The following is a 25,585-nucleotide window of genomic DNA, read 5'->3' on the forward strand; positions in this document are numbered from 1 at the left end:
AGTTCTAGGTACTTACCTACCTACTTTATTTTTGTTTCTTTTCAGGTAAAAATACAGGAGAGAAAAAAAAAACAATATTTAAATTAATAGTATATTGCTTTGCCTTATATATTCTTGCAATATTCGACTTCTTATTATTAAACCTAATATATATTAACATCTAGAACCACTATAGAGAAATTGTAAGAATCTTCTTTATTACCCTTGAAAAGTATTTTCTCTCTTCCTTTTTCTTCGACATGCGGCGTAGGACAATTAAATATCACCCTGGAAAGAAAATTGGTTTATAAACAAGACAGTAAAATATGGTCATGACTTCATCGAGGACTATGAAATAAGCTTCTCATATCAATTTATCAAATCATAAACAGTTAGGTACACAGTACACACACATGCCATCCATTATTGGCACAAGAAAAACTATATGAAACTTATTTGAGAGTTACTGTGGCAGCTTAGTGTACGCCATAACCATTAGGGTTATTATTAATAGTTCACTTCGTCGGTGGTGTTCTTAAAGCTAAAGCGCTTCTCACATCTTAGTTAATTTAGAAAAGGGGACAGCTCCGCGTTTGAAACCTACAAGCTTGCCTAGTGTGTTTCTTTTCCTGAATCTCCACTTCGGGTCCCGTTGGCACGTTCCTGTTAATAATATTTTCCTTTGGGTGCTGGGATATCAATCGTGTCTAGGATAATGCTGAACTAATTCTGAAAAAAAAAACACAATTTACAACAGGAATATGAGAACAAACCCAATAATAGCAATTCCATTATTATAGTTACTTACAAAAATATTTTATTTAAAAGGTTTATTAAACAGAAAATTTTAAACAATATATATTTTAAGGAATATTATCAATATTAATTATATAAGGCTCTATTACTTACATTTTTTCAACTTTTTTCCCGTAATTAAATGTTGACAAAATTTGAAAGTTCCTTGACTTTGACAAGAAAAACTTAACCATCGACAAAAAACTAGATTTTTACCACCAAAGAACGAATGATTTAGCGCATCCCTGGTTTCCGATTCAGTGTTGCCACTTGCAAATATCGATTTGTTTAGACTTTGATTTCGCCGGGTAACACTGACGAGTCGCGCCGCGACTTTGAGTTCTCTATGCGGCTGTTGCAGTCGCGGGTACAAGTTATGCTACGGAAATCGACAGATTTGACAGCCGCGGGAATGGCGACTCGAGTCGCGGTCTAAGTCGCGGATGCAAGATGTGCTAGAGGTGCAGGTCCTAATAACCTAACTTATGGAACCACTTTAAACTTTTAATTAAATATCCAAGATACAGTTACATATTTATGTATTTTACGGAACGGACCGTTTCAATAGTGTATATGTGTATGGTTTCAATGGTATTTGATGAGGTAGTGTGAAAATTCAAAGAGAAACAGTGATAAAACAAAATTACGTTGTTTTTTTACAAAGTTAGCAAGTTCTATTGGAATAGACTTTATGGAAAAATAGCGTCGCATTTGCACCAACGTCAAGCAGTTGACTAGTCGACCGCTCGGTAGACGCTAGTGTGGGACGTATCTTATAGTAGGATAAGATTGATTTGCATGGTTTTATTATATTGTTACAAGTGAAGTAAGTGTGTAAATAAATGTATATTTTCAATCTTGTTGTTTACTTGGTATGTATTTCCAGAGTGTAGTACCTAAATTAATCGAGAGTAAATTAATCAACGTAATCGTAACAGTTCTCTCGCAGTCGCACTGTCTCCGCACGCATTTGCTGAAACAGTACAACGTCGACGCGAGGGTGAAAGGGGACTGGACGATCACTGAACTAACTGGGACGGACAAAAAATATTTTTTAAACATTTTTATTTCTTACCGGCTATTTCGCCAGTATTAGGGTAATTCGCCTGTAACTACATTCCCACGCTGAATATCTATGCCTATTCCCTGGTCCTGGAATGAGCCAGCCCTAAGGTCACCCGTAGTCTCGAACGGTCTTTTTATTAGGCCCTAAAAATGATTCTGAGCGTTACGACTGCACGGCCCCAGGTTTGTCAAATAAATTAAATAATACTTTAAGAGTTCTTGATAAAGTAAATATTTTCGGAAATAATAGCTTTGAAAAAAAATGCGTTTCAGTTCCTGGAATATCAAAACATTTAGTTTCTTACTATTTCAGTATTTGTCAAAGGCGCAAGGGCTGAAATATCATTTGGACGTGCACAACAATGTAAAACTACCGAAGACCAAGAAGTGCAACATATGCGGACGCTTGTTTTTGGTAAGTGTTAGAGCAAAAACACAATACACCATTAAATATTAGTAGTACGTTTATGTGACTGCTACATAATGTGCCGTAATAAAATTGGGCATTAAAACACTCGTGTGATCCCACCCACAAACCCACTTGTTTTTATTTTTTTATTTTAATGCCTAAATTTGGTTGTACAATATTGCCCTATAGTAGGGTCCACGTCTGTACTGACTAAAATAAAAGAACATCTTGTAAAGCCATGCTTGCAATAAATGATTATCATTATTTATACCTACACTATACTGTAGGTAAGCTCTCAAGAACTCGATTTTGTATAGACACCTAGTTTCATTCGTCCATGATATGTGACGTTTTTAACCGAAAGGTACCACATTGTCGGCTGTCGATGTGGTTGATTTCAAATTGAAGCTATATGGAAATAGCGCCTTATTGACAACCGACAATAAGTACCCTTTTGATTGAGAATGGCACATATAATATATGTTAGGTACATTCTAAGATTTCTAAGTTAAAGTTTCCCTTTTCAGAGCAACAGAATTCTACGTTACCATACATACACACACACGGGCGAGCGACCGTACCAATGTCCGCACTGCGAAACTGCTTTCTTGCAGCCGCACTGCATTCGTATACACTTGATGAAACAGCACAACATTGACGCCAGGGTGAAATCGGACGGGACGATCACTGAAATAACTGGGACGAAAATAGATTGTGTCACAAGGGAGCAAAGTGACGTGTTTACAGCGAGGTCGTACTTTGATTCCTAAACGAAACGAAAATGTTTAAAAATAATGTATTATTTAAGATGAAAAAATAATATGCAAATAAATATAAAAATATGGTCCAGCAGAAAAGTATTACATAGTTTGATTTCGAATTGGTGATGTGAAAAATAAGTTACTGCCTATAATCCCGATAAAGGGTCTAGCCGGAATCCTATAATGAAACTGCCCCTGGCTAAAATGTATACTTTTCTTAGGCGCGTTTATTTGTCTTATTATAAGATATTGTTTTACCAAATTTCAAGCCTAGAATCCCCTTGGTATGGCAAAAAGTTTTTTTTTTATCGTTTTTTTTTTGTAGCTAAACTAATGGTTCTATTGTTTTGAAATTTGGATGTTACATGCACCTAATAGTAGTTCATTTTCAAAAAAAATATCAAGATTGTAACTTGTTTATAAAGGCTTAAAAAAATATTTTTAGTTTTTTAACTTTTTTTTAATACTTGTAAGATAGCGACAACCTCAATCTTTTGTTATTTAATGCAGAATATACTATTGTATAAAATATATTTTTTGTAAAAAAATCCATTTGTGGCAACAAGGTAAAAATCTCTTAGATACTAATGCATACAGGCCGTCTTTCTTACTACTGGAATCAGTTATGTAACACTGCCATACATGACCCAAAAAATTTTTATTAAGCTATGAGCTTCATCACATCTGATATTTGAGTAATTCTAAGCATTTCTAGCCTAGGGTGGGGTACAAAGCCGGCCGCCACCCGTCATCTTTAAAAAAAATCTATTCTGATCCTGGTGGGTACTAGGGCAAGTTTGGTATCCTTCGTATAAACCAAAGACGTAAAATTCATTGCTGATATTTGTTTTTTTCAGTTTCATAGTAATTTTACAAGAAAAACGTAAAAAGGTGAAAAATTCGGTTGGAGATTTTTGCTACGCGGCGCGGAGCCGAAACTACAAAAGATAGAAACTTGAAATTTGCACACTAGATTACATTTATAAAGTGTACAAGAGATAAGAAGCAATTTTGAGAAATTCAACCCCTAAGGGGGTTAAAAAGGGGATGAAAGTTTGTATGGGGTTCAAGTTTTATTTTAAGCTAGGAATTTGAAACTTCGTAAAACGATATATTATTAAAATAGAAGAAAACTAATTTCAGCGTTTTTGAAAATTCATCCCCTAAGGTGGTGAAAAAGGGGTTGAAAGATTGTATGGATATCAAAAAATTTTTCGAACGAGGGACTTGAATCTTTGTATTTGGGGATATTATTAAAAGACAGGAAAAGTAATTTCAGGGTTTTGTAAAATTCATCCCCTAACAGGGTTAAAAAGGGGTTGAAAGTTTGAATCCATTACAAATCCGAGTAGACACACATTTCTTATTGCCTCCCAGGCTTGAAATGCTTAGAATTACTCAAGGAATATATGTGATGAAGCTCATAGCTTAATAAAAAAATTTTGGGTCAACTTTATAACTGCTTCCGCTATACGTACTTTAGGGTGGTTCACGTTTGTATGGGAAAAATTCAAACTCTAGCTAGAAGAAGCGGCACCCCCTTATTTGATTACACTTATTATGCTGATAGTGTACACCAAGTTTTGTAAATTTATCTCAACTACAAGGGGGTGCTCAACCACTTTGAAAATTTTCAACGTTGTTTCAAGAAAGAACCCACGAGTAATCGGCCCTACTTACTACGAGCACCTACCTGCCGCTCTGAGAAATGAGCCGTGTGACGAAACATTTAAGCGCAAATTGAGAAACCTTTTGTTGGATAACCCTCTGTACTCTGTAAATGAGTACATGGAATTGAATTTGTAACAACATATGTAATTTTATTTATTATTAAATTGTAGATTTGTATTTTAAACATGACATTTTGTTCTTTTGTGATATTTTTATGTTTAAATTCGACATTTTAATGACAGTTACAAATTATTTATGTTGACATCGACTTTAATGTTAACTTGGTTTATATTCAATTGTTTGACATGTTTTTCTTTGTACATGACGATCCTTATTGGGAGACATAATTTTATTAATCTTAATATTTTTTATTTTTAAATATACCTATAATGTAATTTTTGACGATCATGATGAGAAGATAAACATAATTTTGACGAATGTAGCAAATTTATAGTGTAATTTTCATCTTGAAATAAAGAAATCTAAATCTAAATCTATGAAATCCAAAAAAAAACAAATAGATTTTTACCTTGTTGCCACAAATGGATTTTTTTACAAAAAATATATTCTATACAATAGTATATTCTGCATTAAATAACAAAAAATTGAGGTTGTCGCTATCTCACAAGTATTAACAAAAAAGCAACAGGTTTCACTCCGGGAGTGCCAACAGAAGTGAAAACTCAATGACTCATCCAAAATGTCTGCAGGGGCCGATTTTTAAAATTCGACTCCTCGATTTCGTGTATTTCGTTCAATAATATCTCCACTACTATGCATTTAAATTCTACTAATAGAATTGAAAACGAGTGGTCAATACAACTCGATTCCAAATTTCTATCGCTCTTGTTTCAAAAATTAGCATTTCGCCTTTTTCCACCGTTTTTTGAGCGATCGAATTTCAAAAATCGGCCCCCTGCACTATGTACTCGTATAATTGGACGTAGTTACGCGAAAACGTTCCAACCCACAAGTCACTCGAAAATGAGTTACCATAACCAGGGTACTATTTTTGACATATTACATCATGTGCACACAAAGATGCTAGTATTTTTAGGTTAGTTTCATCAATAAAGTTTGACCCAAATGTTCCAACCCACCATTATACCAAGGACGTGTACTCAAAATAAAGTAAAAACATTACATGCATACTGAAACATATTGTTAAAAACTCCTTATAGAATAACATATCGTTATAATGTTCCACTTGTCTTGAAACATTATACTAAATTCATAAAACGCACATTTAATTTTTTCTTAAGTGATCCATGTATGTTGGAACGTTTTTGCAAAATCTTTATACATTTTTTATTTCTGCAAAAATGTTCCATGTAATTTGAAACCTTTTAGATTAATCCATACTGTTTTTTTAAGTTGCGAAGACTGTTCTAAATAAATTGGAACATTTTATTATAATATATTATTTTCTAATTTTTTGCTATAAACGATCCACATATACTTGATCCATTTTTGCTATTATTTAATAAAGGTATACAATAAAGGTGGCAACATTATTACTCTTTGCTCCCGTAAAATGACAGCACCAACGAAACGCACATGTGAAACGAAACGCCGCCGCGGACCTACCTGTCATTAAATGTCATGTAGCTGGTTTGTTAGCGCACACCGTTGTATGGGGACCTTGCACTTTGTGACTATGCGCCGAAACTTGGCACAGTTGATTCTTAGCTGGTCTTGAGCAGATACAGACCGGGGAGACATCGAGAGCCACCTCTCAATTAGTGGGGGGGGGGGGGGGGGGGAAGTTCAACACTGCCGCGCTTCACTTGGAGCTGCATTTCTCTAAAACTATACCTATTAGGGCATGTAATATATTATTTTCGGATAAATTAAGGACAAGGAATCTATTTTTAGAACAAAAAATGCCCTTTCGAACAAAAAAGTGAGTAAAGCAGAAACGACTAAATAACGTATTTTACATTTTTTTATAATTACAATTTTTTTTAAAAAAGAGTAGCAGGAATCTGAAAAAAAAAATATGCCGATGTGCCGCCGACATATTTATGAATATGGAATTCTTAGAGATTTTTGATTAAAATAACTCATTTTTAGTTACTTTGTCAAATTCGATCTCGTCGAGATATTAATCTCGATCTCGAAAGTGTGACTCTCGAGATCTCGAATCACCCAACCTCAAAAAAAACAAAAAATTAAAATATTATACCCAATCTATTCGGATATTTCGTGCGAGATTTCGAATCGCCAATCTTGTACCTAAAGAATTTTGTAAACCCATGACCATGCAATAAAATAAATTTCATATCAATTTCAATTTTGAAATATTAGAATCAAAAAGTTCAAAATAGATTTTATAGGTACATAACTTCAAAAATGTGTTCCCTCTCAACCCAAAACCCCTTGTCTCTCAGGATGATCTAGATATTTTCACACAAGACGGTTTATCGATAACTTCTTACATCACTAGATTCTTCTTTCTCGCGTTATCCCGGCATTTCGCCACGGCTCATGAGAACCTGGGGTCCACTTGACAACTAATCCCATGATTTGACGTAGGAACTAGTTTTTAAGTAAGCGACTGCCATCTGACCTTCTAACCCAGAGGATAAACTAGGCCTTATTGGGATTAGTCCGGTTTCCTCACGATGTTTTCCTTCACCGAAAAGAGACTGGTAAATATCAAATGATATTTCGTACATAAGTTCCGATAAACTCATTGGTACGAGCCGGGGTTTGAACCCGCGACCTCCAGATTGCAAGTCGCACGCTCTCACCGCTAGGCCACCAGCGCTTCTTACATCACTAGATTATCGACATTAAATGTCGACGATTGCCCATCACTTTTCTGTCTGTGTACTTATTTAGAAACTTGACTCCGCCCTTAAAATTAGTGCGATAAGTACAACTGCAGCACAGGCGAAACATACTTACTTACTTACTTACTGCCGTGGCGCAGTGACCCGAAGTGGATCTTGGCCTCTGACACTAAGGAACGCCATGCTTCTCTGTCATGCGCCGTTTCTGTCCAATCGACGGCACCGAGCTCGTTCAGATCTTTCACGACCTCATCGCTCCAGCGATACCTAGGACGCCCAACCGGTCGTCGACCCTCCGAACGGCCCGAGTACGCTCTCCAAACCGCTCGATCTTCACCCATACGGACCACGTGCCCGAGCCATCGGAGTCGTGAGGCTTTCGTTTCTCCGACTATATTGGGCTCGGCCACTAGATCTTCGATTTCCTGGTTCCTGCGTGGGTATCCTCCATGAGCCATCTTCTCCGCGAGTGGGTCCAAGTATCTTCTGGTAGATCCTCCGTTCAGCCACCAGCAGTGCGTATTCCTCTCTTTGTGTTAGGGTCCAGGCTTCGCATCCGTACATCAAGATCGGTCTGATTATAGTCTTGTATATACGGAGTTTCGTCTTTCTGGTCATTAGCCTGGACACCAACACTTTAAGAAGAGCAGCTGTGCACCGGAGCGCGTTCTGAATTCGGGTTTGGATCTCCTCTTCCCTCCGATTGCTGTCTGTGACGATACACCCAAGATATTTAAATTTCTCTACACCTTTGTAAGAGGTTTGTCCTATAGTGAGATCTTTCCTACGAATAGAGTTATTTCTGTATCGCTTTATATGAAGGTACTCAGTTTTCTCCCGACTAATTCGTAGGTCAACCTTCACTGCCTCTTCCTCAACGAGCAAAATGACGGTGAAAACGGGAGTCGGCCTAACAGACCAGTTTGATGTCGGTACGGGTCTCAAGCAAGGGGATGCTCTCTCTCCCATACTTTTCAACTTGGTGCTCGAATATGTCACCAAGAAAGTTATAGCCTCTGGTGGCGGAGTAGAGTTGAACGGTAGCCACCGAATTATTGGGTATGCAGACGACCTAGCCCTCCTGGGGGAAAACGAGGCGGATGTCCGTAGGGCTGCTCAGAGCCTAGAGGACAGGCGAAACATCCTGCGTAAAAATATCAAAAATCGAGGTTTCGTACTCGACTGTTTCCTCCTCCAAAACTTAACCAATCAAACTTAAATAACCAAAAAGAAGAAAACAATGTTATATGCTTTAGGTCAATTTAAATTCATTACATACACTTAAATTCGTTTTGGAACGTTTATGCATAATTGCTATTTAACAAGTTTCATACAAAATTAAATTTAGCGAAAACGTTTCAAACTCGTTTTACCTATTTATATGCCCCTTGTATTATGTATTTACAAAAAATATGCATATCATTGAATAACCAGTTTGGCATTCCACAGTAAAACCAATAGTATTTGCCTGAAATAATTACAGGGAAAAAGTGTACCGCTAAAACACAAAATTGCGTTTATCTCAAAATGGGGTCGCTGTGGGTTGGAACGTTTTCGCGTAACTACGTCCAATTGACCCATCCTCCTTTCTATTGAAAAACTTTAGTTCCAAAATTGCTGGCCAGTAAGCTTAAATTTGTAGCGTTAATTGTTTAAAATTCGAATAGAAATTGTAAAGTTACCTTGTAGTTCGGTGGCCGGCTGCATGAAACAAACCTCATCAAAAAATAGAATATACCTACCCTGTAGAGGTACCTGACATTTAGTAGCTTCCAACGCACTTGGTCGGCCTAGGCTTAACCTGGCAGATTTTGTACAAATGGCAAAAATGTTGGACAAAAATTCATCAAAAAAAACCTCATCGAAAAATAGAATGAAACTTGTATGGTAGGATACCTGACCTTGAGGACAGTAAAAAAAAAGTGGTCGGCCTCACCTTAGCCTGGCAGTTTTTGCAGTCCGACCAGATTTATTGGGTCACGTGAGAGCTACAATTTACCTCATCGAAAAATAGAACGAAACAAACGGATTATAATAGCTAAAATAAGCATGTTGACGTATGTCTTGGTCGGCTTCACCTTAACCTGGCAGTTTTTGCAGTCCGACCAAATTTATAAAAAAAACATCAAATTTTTTTTATCGAAAAATCGTATGAAACTTGTATAGTACGATAGCTGCCTTTGAGGACAGTTAAAAAAAAGTGGTCGGCCAAATCCTGACTGAATTTTTGTCCAACGTTTTTGCCATTTGTACAAAATCTGCCAGGTTAAGCCTAGGCCGACCAAGTGCGTTGGAAGCTACTAAATGTCAGGTACCTCTACAGGGTAGGTATATTCTATTTTTTGATGAGGTTTGTTTCATGCAGCCGGCCACCGGACTATTGCAGACCTCGCATCTAAATATATTTGGTTATGATATTTTGAGTTTTATTCACCAGTACTAGAGTTCAATTTTATTAGAGATTTCATCAAGATATAGTTTTATTTAATTATATTTGAGTGATATAAAGTTAGAATGTAACTGTGAAATCCTCGTATTTCAGCCCGTACAAGATTAGAACATTGAGCTTTATTGCTTAATATAAACGTCCAGTTTTAAATAATTGACCTGATTATGATACGTTATGACTAAAGTTCTTTGGTGAATAACATTGTCCGTGACACAACACGTCAGCGTTACGTTACGTTACGCTGAATCGAGTTTATCATTTTTACCCCACCTCAAAAAGTACTCAGCGCCGTTAAACAAGTTTTCACTTCAAAAACTACATTTTGCAAACCGCTTAAAGCATTTTGCTTAAAGTCTGCAGCGCGTTCTCAGAAAAATACGTCTCGTTGTTGAACTCCTTGTTGCCCAGCAGCACGAACCAGGCCAGGGCTCCCACGTATAGCACGAAACAGAGAGGCCCGTGGATCCTTTTCAACACCCGCAACCATTTCGGCTAATCTTTACTTTATAGACCGTCGATTTGGAGGGTGTGTTGGGTATTGGGGGGTAGAGGGTGCAAAGGGCTACCCCCCAGTTCAACCCCCATGGCGCGGAACTCCATGGTCATGGAGATATCCATGGTTAAAGTTTGTATGAAATTACTATGAAATAAAGGAGAAATGTCATAGCAGATGTCGATAGGTGCCGTTTTGTGTTAATTTATATTACCTTTTACCACCACCATTCTCAAGGTCACCAAAATCTCAAGGTCACGAAATCTTATGGTCACCAGAATCTCAAGGTACCCAAAATGTCAAGGTCACTTAAAACCGAATCAGAGCACCCCACTATCCACGTGGTCTTGTCTGTCCTACCCCTAGAGAGCAATTCCAAAAACGGAGGCGCGGAGGGAGGGCAGCCCTCCCCCGCCGTGACGGAGCGCGGGAACGAGCGAGGCGAGCGGCTGAGGCTGGTCGCCGCGGCGACCAGTAACCGAAGCTGCGGAGCCGAGTGTAGTGAGCGTGCTTTGTCACGCGAGGGCGGAAGGGCTGCTCTTCCGCAGCGCCGAAGCTAACCCAGATCCAACAGCTTCACCCCCATCGCACCCCCTCCCCCTTTCAAATTTTGCTGGAATCCCTTATTTCATAGTAATCCCATACAAACTTTAACCATGGATATCTCTATAACCATGGGGTTCCGCGCCATGGGGGTTGGACTATGGGGTAGCCCTCTCCCCCCTACCCCACCCTAAAAATCGACGGTCCATAAAGTAAACATTTACCATGTATTCGTTATCAATGAACTTAGAATATACAAGCACTACAGGTTTGATTTGTTTTATAATGATCAAGAAAAGTTAAATTAAATGCCGAAATCCTTTATAAACTATTATCTGAAACAAGTTCGCCTAATCAAGCGAATGTCATTTGTCATTAATGTCATTTGTTTTGTCAGAGCTGGTCAGAGCTGCTGTCATTCTAAGAGCGTTCGGATTATGTCAGATTTTATCAAATAAAATTAATTAAATATGGAGTGTAGAAGTAAAGAGTATCTCTACCTTCCATATAATTAAATTTAAGATTATTAAAAAAAAGATAGTTCTTCAAAAAAAAATTCTAAATATGTATTCAATAGTGATGGTTATTATTATAGCAACTTATTATTTTAATTAATATTAAAAACCAAAAAAATACACTTAATACGCGTCGTACTCGTTCGTGATTTTTGAACGTATTTGACATGATTTGACATCGATGATGGCTGCTGGCTGATTGTTTATAAGATTGTTGTTGAGTCCATGTTAGTCCAGGCGAAATAATAATCTTAAATGTTCTATTTTCAATTATCTCTCAATTCATTAAAGATTTCTAAATTAGTGCACGTCTTAAAATATCTATATTATACCTTTTCTCCTCCCGCACTTGTGCCGTGATTGTAAATAAATAGGTTGATCCCGAGTATTTGTTTGCAAAAGAAAGTAAAATCACATTACCATGATGAGTGTCAAAATAGAGCACGAAGATCCAGGAATATGTCGTGGCTGTCTCAGTTCAGACAGGAAGCTTGCTTCTGTGGCTTCTGGCGACCTGTACTTTTCTCTATTGACAGAAGAGCAAAAACTGGAAGTAAGTACAACATGAGTACAACTTAGACAGTAAGTAAAATGAAACCTAAGCATTTTATACTGTAGTCTCAGTATAAAATGTTGCGCCCCCCTCGCGCCTCTTCAAATTTTGCTGTAATCCCTTATTTCATAGTAATTCCATACAAACTTTAACCATGGATATCTCCATAACCTGCGAAGACGCGGTTCTTGCTAAATATTAACTTTAAAAACTATTCTAAAATGTCATAATTGCAAGAAATAAAAGGCTATTTTATTTTATTTTATTTTATTTATTTATTATCTCCATAACCATGGGGTTCGGCGCCATGGGGGTTGGACTGGGGGGTAGCCCTCTCCCCAGGATTTCCTGACTTATGACAGTTTGGCCAACAATTTTGGGTGCCACACTGCAGTATCTTAAGTTGAGTTTGTAATATGGATACACTTTAAGCTCGCAATACCATTGAAACTGCTTGGAAAAAAAACTATTTAAGTATATTAAAAAAACCGGGCAAGTGCGAGTCGGACTCGCGCACGAAGGGTTCCGTACCATAATGCAAAAAAAAACCGAAAAATAAAAGCAAAAAAAACGGTCACCCATCCAAGTAGTGACCACTCCCGATGTTGCTTAACTTTGGTCAAAAATCACTATTGTTGTACGGGAGCCCCATTTAAATCTTTATTTTATTCTGTTTTTAGTATTTGTTGTTATAGCGGCAACAGAAATACATCATCTGTGAAAATTTCGACCGTCTAGCTATTACGGTTCGTGAGATACAGCCTGGTGACAGACAGACGGACGGACGGACGGACAGCGAAGTCTTAGTAATAGGGTCCCGTTTTACCCTTTGGGTACGGAATTCTAATAGGTAGGTACCCCGAGTGGCACCCAAAATTCCGATCACCGCTTTTATGAAAGATAGCTCAACAATGTTTTTAGTAATAATTCTTTGGGGTTTTTAAACTTGAAATTATTTCTAGGCATTAACCATACCGCACATAGCTCTGTGTTGGGAGTGTATAGCTGTGCTAAACAGGACGCGCAGGTTTAAAGCCCAAGTTCAAAAAGCGCACAAAATTCTGCAAGAATCTTTACAACTTTCGGTAAGTCCTTCTACACTGCAAAAATGACTGGATATTTTTTTAACATGCATATCATCGGGTGACAAGCAAAAGTCACTAAGTACTACCAAAAAATTAAAGTAACAATGCACTTTATTACACTTGTAACACGGTTTATTATCCGATAATTTCAATTGTGTTAGTTAATGACTTTTGCTTGTCACCCGACGATATGTTGATAATTTTGTGGTGTTAAAACCACATTAAAACAAAGGTTTTTGTATGAATACCCGAGAAAAAGTATCAGTTTAATGATCATACTGATGTATTTTCTTTTTATCTGATTTTTATAGAGGCTTTGGACACTCTAGGTGAACGTGTCAGCCTCATGGGTGCTTTCATAGTTCTGTACTCAAGGGAGAGATCAATAAAGTGGTATACACTGATTACTTTGTCAGATAAAGGTTCTGCCAACCAACAATTGATCTTTATATAGATGTATTTTCCATCGTTTTTTCACGGTAACATACAAAAGTGTCTTGCTATTTCAGTCATTCTCAGTACAAAAAGTGCTGCGTTGACTGAAGAAGCCTGACACATTAGTTTGTAATGATTTGTTTGTGATTAATTAGTTTGTAAGCATTATCGTGTACTTTTATTATGTACCTATGTTCAAACTTTTTAAATAAACGTCTTTTATTATTATTATTATTTGTTTGTCCTTTCCGGATCTCGGGACCATGGGGTCCCGGACTTTTGGGAGGCGTGCGTGGGGCCGAAGCCAACAGCGCAGAGGCCCTTTAAGACAATTTAATCTAAAAGCAAGGGATACACGTGGCGGATACCATCCCCGAGCGCACAATATGATACATCCGGAGATGGTCCCCGCCAGGTGCAAAGACTATTGCAGTGCAGCACTTTTGTGCTGCGCTGGGAACTAAGGTCATAGGCTATTGATTTGAATGTTGGATGGACTGGATATCGGGCTATGGGATGAGACTAGCGGACACCTGCCGTGACAATCAGTCTCAATATTGTTAAAGACAGGTGGTGACTCGCCAACTCATTGAGTGGGCCCCGCAATGGCCGCACGCACAGTGCGACAACAGGGCAACACTTTGGAGTGGCTGTAAAGTTGTCGAGAGGTGAGTCTGCGGTGTGCCAGATCCCGGTAATCCGTTCAGCAGGCCGCCGGCGTTATGACATTTTACACTTCCAACCTGGAGCATAGGTCCCGCTCTTGCGACTCCACTCTGGCCGGCCAATCAAGGCAAGCACAGAGGCGAGGGCCAGATGAAAGTGCCCTCTGGAATAGAGGTCCGCGGTGTCGCCACTCACCGTCAGCTCGCCACAAGCTGCCCCCGCGGGGTTATTATTATTATTATTACATATGAACGTTTCAGAGGAAATACAATGGAAATACAACTATGCACTACATCTGTAGTTGTAATTTATAATGACATTTTGTAAAGTTATTCCTGTAAATTTTTGTCACCTTTCGGCCTACCCTGTAAAACAGAATGTACAGTAGAATCCGTTTATTATGACTCCGCTTATACTGACCAACCGCTTACTATGACTTAATTACTGTGCGAAGTTTGGTTTTCATATAAAATTCTTAGTGACAAATTCAAATTGACTTCGCTTATAGTGACAAATCGCTTACTATGACCGACAAATCCCATTTCCATGGAATTATGACCGGTTATACTGACACTTATGCTGGTTTTCGTGGGCGTCACCACGTCTTTCCCTGCGAGGACGTTTGGTGCGTTCGTGGCGTGTACAGTATTTTAGTTTTTATCATCAGTGACAAGTTGATATTTGTTACAAGTTTAATAAAACTTATTTCTCACAAAGGAATTTGAGATTAATTTGGAAAACATAACAAAAATAATAAGTTGTACAACTATGTTTTATATGACATCCCCTTAGTATGACGTGTTTGTCACTTCCCTTCGATGTCATTATAAGGGGATTCTACTGTACTCTCAGACTGCTGAAGTATGAGCAAAGAGCCTGTGTATTAAGAAACATACAGGATTGAAAAATAATTAGCATAAGTATCAATAGCCCCAGGTAGTTTTATTGGAAAACTATCTTCTGAGATCTGGAGGAATCAGCTTTAAAAACTTATCTTCTGAGGTCTCTCCAGAGAAAGACTCTTTAAATTTTCCGGAAGAGTTCCCTGCTGTCTCTCCAGAGAAATTCCTCATAGTCTTCTTGATATCCTCTGAAGTTTCTCCAGAGACAACCTGCCTGATCATTCCGGAAGAATTCTTCGCGGTCTCCCCATTAGCATAATATATGTCACACCTCTAGAATTGTCAGTGGGCATAATCTTACCATAAGACAGATTGTAACCATGTTTGATAGACAACAATACAAAAATACTCTGATGATATGATATATTGTACAGTCTTTTGCAGCTAATAAAATATTTTAATAACTTTCAGCCAACAAAACCTACTCTTTCTTCACTTACGGTACATCACAAATTTGAATATGATGCTGTTCTTGAAGAAGGCAAACCATCTGAAGAACTATCAGTTTTCGTTGAACAAAAACCAATTAAAACAGATGAAAAAATAAAAGTTATCATACCCACAAAGTACAAAACTACAGTTACTACAAACAATGTAGAAAATTTAAACAGTTTCAAAGATGTTATAAATAATCTTTTAAAAAATGTGAAAATTGAGAAAGATGCTGATACTGAACATCCCAATAATGACAGTGATGATGATGAAGGTGAAGAGAATTTTGAAGCTGATGATAGAAATTATAGTTCATCTGAAGAAATGTCAGATATCGAAGATGATACTCTAAAAAAATTACCAAAAGCTGCTAAGAATACTAAGAACAGTTTACCAATATTAAAACTTAAACAAAATGATGTAACCATTACAAAAACAGTCACTAAACCCCTAAACCGACAAGTGGACACAAAGAATATAGAAGTTCCATTGATTAAAACTCCTGCAATGCTAAAATTGGAAATGGAATTAAAAAAGCACATGAGTGTTATGAAGGTTGCCCCAAAAAAGGCAACAATTAACTCGCAAAAGAAACATGATGAAAAAAAAGTTACTGATGACAAAAGTATCCGTACATCAGATCCTGATGAAGACGAGCCAAAACGAAAAAAACAAAAGCAGGCAGATTCAGATCCAGATTTTGATGTAGACGGTGATGATAATGATAGTGAAGAATTTAAAGCAATTGGCATAAAGAAAAGTGCAGAAGATGATGGCAAAACTGAGAAACAACGTAAATTTAGGAAAACAATTACACATTATAAAAATATTGCAGAAGTGTCCTCATATTTTACAGAAATCGAAATGAGTGAGCAAGAAATAAGGAGCGCATTAGACAAGGATGATGCAATCGTTAGAGATAAGAAACCTAAAAAATGTAACATATGTGGAGTGCTGTTTGGACATAGGAGAGCCTTAAATCATCATGGGTTGAGGTTTCATAAAAGCAATGTAAGTAGCAATATAAAAGTACTTTTTATAAGCTAGGTCTCAATAGTCTTTCGCCAGTCCATCCGTCTAACCGTAGTGAATTGGCATAAATAAAACTACTACAATCTACAATATCGAAAACACATCGACCTTCATTACGTCAGCTGCCGCTCCGTTGGTGGGTTGAGGAACGGCAGCCACCCTAAGACTTTAAAAAAATAGATTGTCTGCTGATGTTAGGGTTTCTGGTTTCTCGACCTTTTTAATTTCTCGAGGCACGGGAATTCTCGACAAAGATTTCTCGAGTTTCTCGAGTATCTCGAGAAATTTTGAAAGTATCAAAAACACATTGTTATTAGTGTTCCGTACAAAACTTTGTTCACGGAACACTTATGGGATCACTTCGGTCTTGCAAATCAGTTTTTTTTTTTTGCTTTTATCACAAATCAGACTCATAGGAATCGTAGGAGAGATCAATAATCAAACATAGGGTAAATTTTTAGTTACCATAAATTGCACTAAATAATCAAAAAATTAAAACAACAAACAAAAAAACTATAGGTGCAGGCGTGCGTGCCGGCGATTTGATATGCTATAGAGTATAGTGTATTTCTTTAGGTGCCTATTAAATTTAACAAAATTTTATCAAACCACAGTATTGTGGTATAGGTATAGGTATCGGTATCTATGGTATTATGTTGGGCAAGAATATTCAAGTCAACAAATTTAACTCGATGTGACAAACTTACAGAAGTTTTACTACGAAATAGTCAACGTAACAATGAAGCTGATAAAATTGTGATATTTTGCTAATAGGAATATGTCGGGATGAATTGATTTATTAATAGTAATTTAGTATATATTTGTTATTACATGGCCCTATAATTCGTATTTTAGCATTAGAAAGAAGATAAGCAATTTTGACGAGTCTTTTTATTGAAAAACAATTTTGAAAATTAAATCACCGCAAATTGTTAACAAATCATATACGTAGTTCAAATTATTTTGCTTTCACAAGTAATAGTTATTAATTTATTTTAAAGCGTTTTTTATTAAAAAGACACGTCATGACAGTTCAAAAGTTTCAAAACCTGAAAATCGGTTGAAGTCAGAACGATAGGATAGGGGACAGATCAAGGTAGTTTTTTATTTGGTTGGTTAACTACCTAATAAATGTTTTAAGTACCTGTAAATGTAAAAAAAAAACATTGTTTACATTTATTTAACTACCTAAACAATAGGTAACACTATACTGCATTATAGACATATCACGTGTTATACGCGTGTTGTCTTTTTACTTGTAACAAGAGATTTATTTCTCGAGTTCTCGAGGCATTGAGTGTTTTTTTCCCGTCTCGACTTAGGACAAATTTCTCGAGATTTCTCGCCTCGAAATTTCTCGAGCAGAAACCCTAGCTGATGTCCACGAGGGTTCATTATACACACACACACATCCCTTAGGGTGGTATTCCTACTGTCCAATATGTTGATCCAATGTCATTGCAATTGCGTCTCACTCTCTCATTAAGCAAAATGTGAGGCAAAATGCACGTTGGACAAAGAAATTGAACAGGTGAAATACTACCCTTAACCACTCGTAAAGTTAATATCGCACGAGATGCGATGACCGACGTAATTTGATTGGCTTGCGGTGTACAAACAGTGGGGACTTGGGGAGACACTCCTGACTTCGGTCAAACTCGGCTCTGTTCGGCTCAGCATTGCGCCGAGCAATTATTAGGGTTGATACAACTTGACGTCCCTTTGCGTGCACAGATAAGATAATTACTTGAATTTTGACAACCCTAAATAGTCGAAAGGGATAGTGTCATTAGTTAGAAAGGGATATCATGATTCGACCCTGAATTGCGGTCAAACTTCGGTTTTGTAGGAAGTGTCCTTTCTGTTCGGTAGTACTATGACTTATTCTGTGGTACAGGTGTAGAATTTTTGTTGCGTCTTCCATTTTCGAAAACTTTTGGCTGTGGCGGCGAACTATTATTTCATGACACCACAGGCGTGCCTTACGCCATAGAATATGATGGCACGCCTGTCGTGTCATACGCCACACGTTAAAAACATTGATGGCACGCCTGTCGTGCCATCCGCACCGAAACGGTTAAAGTATTTACATGTTCATTTTTAACCGACTTCCATTTCATAGAAGGAGGAGGTTCTGTATTCGGTTGTGGCTATCTTTTTTTTTTCTATGTACGTTCACCGATTACTCCGACATCCGTAGTCCGAGTTGAGTAATTCTTTTTTTGTTTGAAAGGAGCTACCTCCGAGTTGGTCCCATTTTAATTTGGTTCTGTTCTGATCATGGGATCCATGAGGAATTGAGGGAACTCCTCAATTTTGAAAGGCACATGCATGGTAATTTGGGTGTTTTCTTAAGCAACTCGTGCATTTTCTCCCGAAAACCACCACATTGATAAAGTAGACCTGATGATGATGATTGTTTTGATGATAGTGATGATGATTTTTTAAATGTAGTATGTTCAGCGATTACTCCGGCACCTGTGATCCGATTTGAGTAATTCTTTTTTTGTTTGGAAGGAGTTGCCTCCAAGGTGTCTCCGTATTATTTTTGGTTCTGATCTGATGATGGAATCCATGGGGAATTGAGGGAACTCCTCAGTTTTTAAAGGCACGTGTAAAGTGATTTCGGTGTTTTCTAAAGTAACTCGAGCATTTGCTTCCGAACACCGCCAATTTGATGTCGTGCAAGTGTAGCCTTACCACGAGTTTGACATTGACAAATTCGCTAAGTTAGCGACGCTAACGTCTTCGTAACTTACTTTTTATGCATCTTGCTCGCACTAATATGCCAGTACGAGCGAAATGCAAAGAAAGTAAGTTACGCACACGTTAGCGAATAAATCAATGTCAAACTCTTGGTAAGCTGGTAAGGCTACTGATCGGGGGTTAGGGTTAGGAGTTAAGGGGTCGGGGATTAAGGGATCGGGTAATGGTGGTTGAAGGGCTGCTGGTTCGGGGCCGAGGGGTACATGGATCAGGGGTTGATGCGCTGTTGAGGCATTGGGTCAGTGGCAGGGCGGAGGATGGATGTAGTGACAGGAATTATAATTTCCCAGACGGACTTGAGAAAATTCCTGATTACATATTTATTAAAGTAGGTACACGAATTTAGTGTTAATCATGATGTTGTTTTTTATTTATGCGTCGCGCTTTTAACAATGCGTTAAAGCTAAAAATGGAAAAATAAAAACTTTGTACAAAAAAAAGAAAACCGACTTCAAAAAGGATGAAATAAAATATTATCCTTTTTAAGTCTATGCATTACCAACTGATATGTTTGAAGTCGGTGCCAAGTAACAATACCCGTCAAAAATAATCAGCTTTATAGCTATAAATCCCATTAGAACTGTACTAATAACTATTATAAATGTGTAAGTAATTCTGTCTGCCTCTTTGTCGCCTTTTCTTGGCTAAACAACTGAACCGCTTTAGGTGAAATTTGGCAAGAAAGTAAATTCCTTGAATTGTTTTATATTTTGTAATGTAGTCCTCTGAATAAGGGACGGGAAATAACTTGAGTCCCAATCCCACGCTTGCGTGCCGACAAACATGGTATGGACTGTGTCAAGAAGGTTTGATCGTGTGTTCTGAGGTGTGTTCTTAGGTACAGTCGACGTCAAAGATATGTTTACACTTTTACACCTTACTCCTTTGTAATAAGACGAAAAGTGTAAACATATTTTGAACGTCGACTGTACCTACAGAAAGTACGTTAATTGTCGTCGTGTAAGGCAATCCAACGTACATCCTTATCGAATCGCACCAAAATCATGGTATGCTTCAAAAGTTGGCTTGGCACCGACTTCAAACATATCAGTTGGTAACGCATAGACTTAAAAAGGATAATATTTTATTTCATCCTTTTTGAAGTCGGTTTTCTTTTTTTTGTAAAAAGTTTTTATATTATCTCATATTCCAGCCCAAATGTTTTGACCGACTATCTTTGGATCCGAGTACTTTGGAACTCTGAAAAGTAACAACTGATTAAATTAATAAGTAACCTAAATTACTTTCTAGCATCCCGGCCAATGCAGAAAAGGAGATTGGTACAACCCACCACTAGTTTATCCTGAGAAATCTGTATGGCGGTGCCACCTTTGTGACAGAATGATGCGGAAGGAACACATAGTCGCTCACATGGATGAGTACCATAGGACTCAGTATTTCTGCAATGGAGACGGGTGTGAATGGTGCGAGAAGCCTTTTTGGTAAGACTTTGATTTTCTAAGGTTGCTGAGCGCTACTTGCACCATCCCACTAACCCAGGGTTAACTGGTTAAACCTGGAGTTACCATGGTTACCAGTACAATTTGACACTAGGTTATCGGTTTAACCGGTTAACCCCGGGTTAGTGGGGTAGTGCAAGTGGCTCTAAGCGGCTAAGCATGAAGTATGACCCACCTGGTCTGTTCTTATATGTATCGCACGCTGATATGGACGGGCAACGCACTGTGCGAGTGGGATAACAATATAGTTATGCGCGTGCGATAGAAATAGGAAATGACAGGTCAAAGTACGAAATTATTTGTGCTTAGCGTCCTTATTTTAGAACCTTATTAATCAAGCTATATGTGAGATCTTTAAGTCAATTGGGGGTGATTTTTTATGTTCTTATAAGTTTATTGGTTCTTAAACAATATCTTAATTTTTTAAACCTTTCCTGAAATTTACCAGGAACGTTGTTCATATAAAAAAACATTAACCGATTTCAAAGCAAGGTGTGTTATTTCTAGGGAAAGGGAAGATTTTGACCAGCACTGGAAAGAAATTCATAAGCAGGCTATATGTGACTACTGTGAAAAAAACAAGAGGTGCAAAAAGTACTTGGAGGCGCATATGCAGTAAGTAATTTCCACCTTAAATACAATAATTCAGCATAACGTGCAGGGGGACAATTTCGACTGCGGGGTACTTTCAACTAATCGAAATATCTTCAATGTGAAAAAAACAAGAGGTGCAAAAAGTACTTGGAGGCGCATATGCAGTAAGTAATTTCCACCTTAAATACAATAATTCAGCATAACGTACAGAGGGGCAATTTCGACTGCGGGGTACTTTCAACTAATCGAAATATATTCCATGTTTTACATTAACATTATTAACCAGAGTCACACACAACTCATCTTTTTCGCTATCTGAACATACATCCATGGCACTCTAGTCGCCCTGTATCTTAAGGCGCGTCTCGATATCGCGCGGCGGCCGCGCGAGCATTGTTCGACCGCGGCAAACCTGTGTTTTGGCGCGCGAGCCAATTTCGGCACCATCTTGAACTTATGCGCGGCGGCCGGATGCGGCAGGCGATCCGACGATCGACCACATTATATCACAAAAATTAATTATTCGGAACGAAGTATAGCCAAATAAAAAAAATATCTGTTGCGATAATCACTACATTTACTGTTCCATAGAAACTGTTTAGTGCCCTATAATTTAATTAAAGTACGACACTTTTCATTATCCATGTATGCTGCCGTGCAAGCCACCTGAAATATATACACACCCGTCCCAACTGCGCGCGAACATTCCTTTGCCGCGCGTCGAAACCCTGACAGTGAATGGTTCGTCGCGCGGCGCGTTCGAGCGCGCCAATGAGCGAGTTAGCGGGCGCGGCAGCCCGGTATCCGTTGCGCGCGGCTGCCGCGCGAGCCAATGTTCGATAGCTTGCCGCGCAATATGGAGACGGGCCTTTATATACCTAGCCTAAACAGCTCGGCCATTTGGCCCATTTGGGTCACGGCGGCACGGGTCGAATTTTCCTTAGTATATACAACAGTGGCGGCGCGTCAAACATGTCCATTTCATAGGCAAGCCGGGGCTAATTTGGCTTATATATCATATTCGTGCTTACCTTAGCCATATTGACATTGTTTTTTATTTTATATTATTTGACATTGTTCATAATTTAGTTAACTAGTAGTTCGCCCCGAACTGTGAACTCGCCGTTCGCCAAAAAGATCAATTGAATGCAGTGCTACTTAGTCCGAGATGGGCATTTCGTAATTGATTCCTGATTCCACGATTACTGGAAATTACTTTGTAATCTGATTACCGATTCCCAGATTACTTTGTTATCTAACAATACCGAAAATACCTACTAAGTACAATTCCATTTGAGGAATCAGGAATCAATTTTCGAATACTACAATTATTAGTAATTGGAATCAATGTAGATTCTTCATTACAGGAATATATTACTTGACTCCTTTCAGATTACATTTCGTACTACTATCAAAAGTACAATTCGATAGTAGATATAGATGTTGTTGACTTACTAGGATGCATCTACCTATACCTTATTTGAAACAGGTGTGTAGATTTTGAAAATGATGATCATGACCAATAAAACGACATCCATGACGACTTTTATGACATACTGCATGGCATGGCCGTCATTTTGGATTCTAAAATGATCATCATTTTCGAAATCAGGGCCCCCTAAAACCTACAAAGTGACATCCATGACGACTTTTATGACATAGTGCATGTCCGCCATCTTGGATTCCAAAATAGTCATCATTTTCGAAATCTGCGCCCCCCAAAACCTATAAAACGACATCCGTATGACATAGTGCATGGCCGCCATTTCGGAATCCAAAATGGTCATCATTTTCGAAATCTGTGCCCCCTAAAACCTATAAAACGACACCCATGACGACTTTTATGACATAGTGCATGGCCGCCATTTTGCAATCCAAAATGGTCATCATTTTCGAAATCTGCGCCCCCCAAAACCTGTAAAACGACATCCATGACGACTCTTATGACATAGTGCATGGCCGCCATGTTGGATTCCAAAATGGTCATCATTTTCGAAATCTGCGCCCCCAAAAACCTATAAAACGACATATATGACGACTTTTATAACATAGTGGACGGCCGCCATTTTGGAATCCAAAATGATCATCATTATCGAAATCTGCCCCCCCAAAACCTATAAAACGACATCCATGACGACTTTTATGACATAGTGCATGACCGCCATCTTGGAATCCAAAATGGTCATCATTATCGAAATCTGCGCCCCCCAAAACCGATAAAACGACATCCATGACGACTTTTATGACACAGTGCATGGCCGCCATTTTGGAATTCAAAAAGGTCATCATTTTCGAAATCGGGGCCCCCTAAAACCTATAAAACGACATACATGACGACTTTTATAACATAATGCATGGCCGCCATTTTGGAATCCGAAATGGTCATCATTTTCGAAATCTGTGCCCCCCTAAAACCTATAAAACGACACCCATGACGACTTTTATGACATAGTGCATGGCCGCCATTTTGGATTCCAAAATGGTCATTATTTTCGAAATCGGGGCCCCCTAAAACCTATAAATCGACATCCATGACGACTTTTATGACATAGTGCATGGCCGCCATGTTGGATTTCAAAATAATCATCATCATCGAAATCTGCGCCCCCCAAAACCTAAAAAACGACATCCGTGACGATTTTTATGACATAATGCATGGCCGCCATCTTCATCTATATTTTGTTGCACACTTACCTTGGCCGCAGACGTTCGGAATTTTCATTCAGTTTCCGTACGGAATGACAGGTAGGAACGGGACGTCGCTCTACAAATGTCATTCCGTTCGGAAAATGGGGTTGGCCGGTCGAAGTATTTTGAAGATGGCGCCAGCATAGCTTGCCCTGTCAATCCCTAGAATTGTGTCAATTTTTTGTTTGTAATGAATATTTATGTCCTGAATGCCAGTCATTTAAGCCAAATCTCATAGACAAAGAGGCAAGCTATGATGGCGCCATCTATGCAAATCTTTGACAGTTGCCAACCCCATTTCGAACGTCTGTGGCCTTGTGCCGAGGCTAAAGTCGACAATGGATTGAAAACGTGTGCGAATATAGTTGTCAAATCAAATTTGTCAGTAAATAAGAACAAAAAAACTATACTCGTCCTTTTCTTTCGGGTGCTAGTACTGGTGTAAGACAAAGATAGTATCATTCTCTCTGTCTGTGTTTGAAACGAGACAGTCCTTTGACAAACTATAATTGTAAGCTCTGTGGAGCCTTTAACTGATTCACCATAGAGATTAAAATAAACTGTATCTGTGGTAAGCCGTATTGTTTCTTGTATCTATGGAGTGTAGAACTTCTACCTTCCATAGTTTCTTGCCAAATGTCAAATACCTATACTATGTTTATTTTTATCTTGCTAATTATTCCAAAATGGTAAATTTAAAGACGATATTATAAAAGTGCAAGGCGAGCGTTTTCATTTGATACCAAACTCGACCATACTTTCTTACAGAAAAGATGACCAGAAATGCATGACCCCTCACAAATAGCTTTTTAGCATTTTAAGCTCTTCTAGCTTAATAACCTCTTGATAAAGCCTGCTCATAATTTAATGACTAAAATTTACTGCCCTCAACTACACGTTTACCCAATTTCATTTAAATTAGGACAAATTTACTTAAGTTCTTGAGTATCAAACTATCTTCTGACAGTTCAGCTTAAAAACATCGAAATGCCGGGACGTGCCGCTAGCCGGCCGCGTGTCCGAAGCAGGGACCGTATAACCGGTTTTATTAAATACCTGTATATAAACTGTCAAACGAATACCGGTTAAAATGTTATACCTATATTCGAATTAGAGGTATTGCTGTCATTCCGTTTTTGTCTTTATCGCTAAACTACACTAATTGACATAATGAAATACCGGTATTCATTAATACCTCAATAATAACAGGTATTCAGTATACCGGTAATGGTTATCGTATTTAATACCGGTATTCATTGCACTTGATCAAAGAGTAACCAAAAACTTTGCGACAAGAGGTTAAAGTTGTTGTTAAGTCCTCATGCTAATATTGATCGCAGTACAAGCGAAATATTTCATAATTTAACCACGAGCGTAGCAAGTGGTTCGAAATTGCGACCGTTTCAAAGCACGAGGTTAATGAATGAATTAATGAAAAGAATTAACCCCAGAAAACATTTTCATATGAAATATGAGCGTCGCGCCGGCGCGCCGCCG

At 38.2% G+C, this 25,585-nt stretch overlaps 1 protein-coding gene and 1 long non-coding RNA gene across 2 annotated transcripts in view; one reads left to right on the plus strand and one right to left on the minus strand.

Moving 5' to 3' along the window:
* LOC134673730 (zinc finger protein 37-like) overlaps positions 1–25,585 on the plus strand; it is a 103,259-nt gene that overhangs the window by 54,630 nt on the left and 23,044 nt on the right. The window lies entirely within an intron of this gene.
* Positions 76–880, minus strand: LOC134674027 (uncharacterized). The gene is made up of 2 exons (XR_010099554.1): positions 584–880; positions 76–267 (listed from the first exon to the last, which is right to left on the minus strand). It is a non-coding gene; the product is annotated as an uncharacterized LOC134674027 (long non-coding RNA).

This window comes from Cydia fagiglandana, chromosome 19 (assembly GCF_963556715.1).
Source record: "Cydia fagiglandana chromosome 19, ilCydFagi1.1, whole genome shotgun sequence".
Taxonomy (NCBI): Eukaryota; Metazoa; Arthropoda; class Insecta; order Lepidoptera; family Tortricidae; genus Cydia; species Cydia fagiglandana.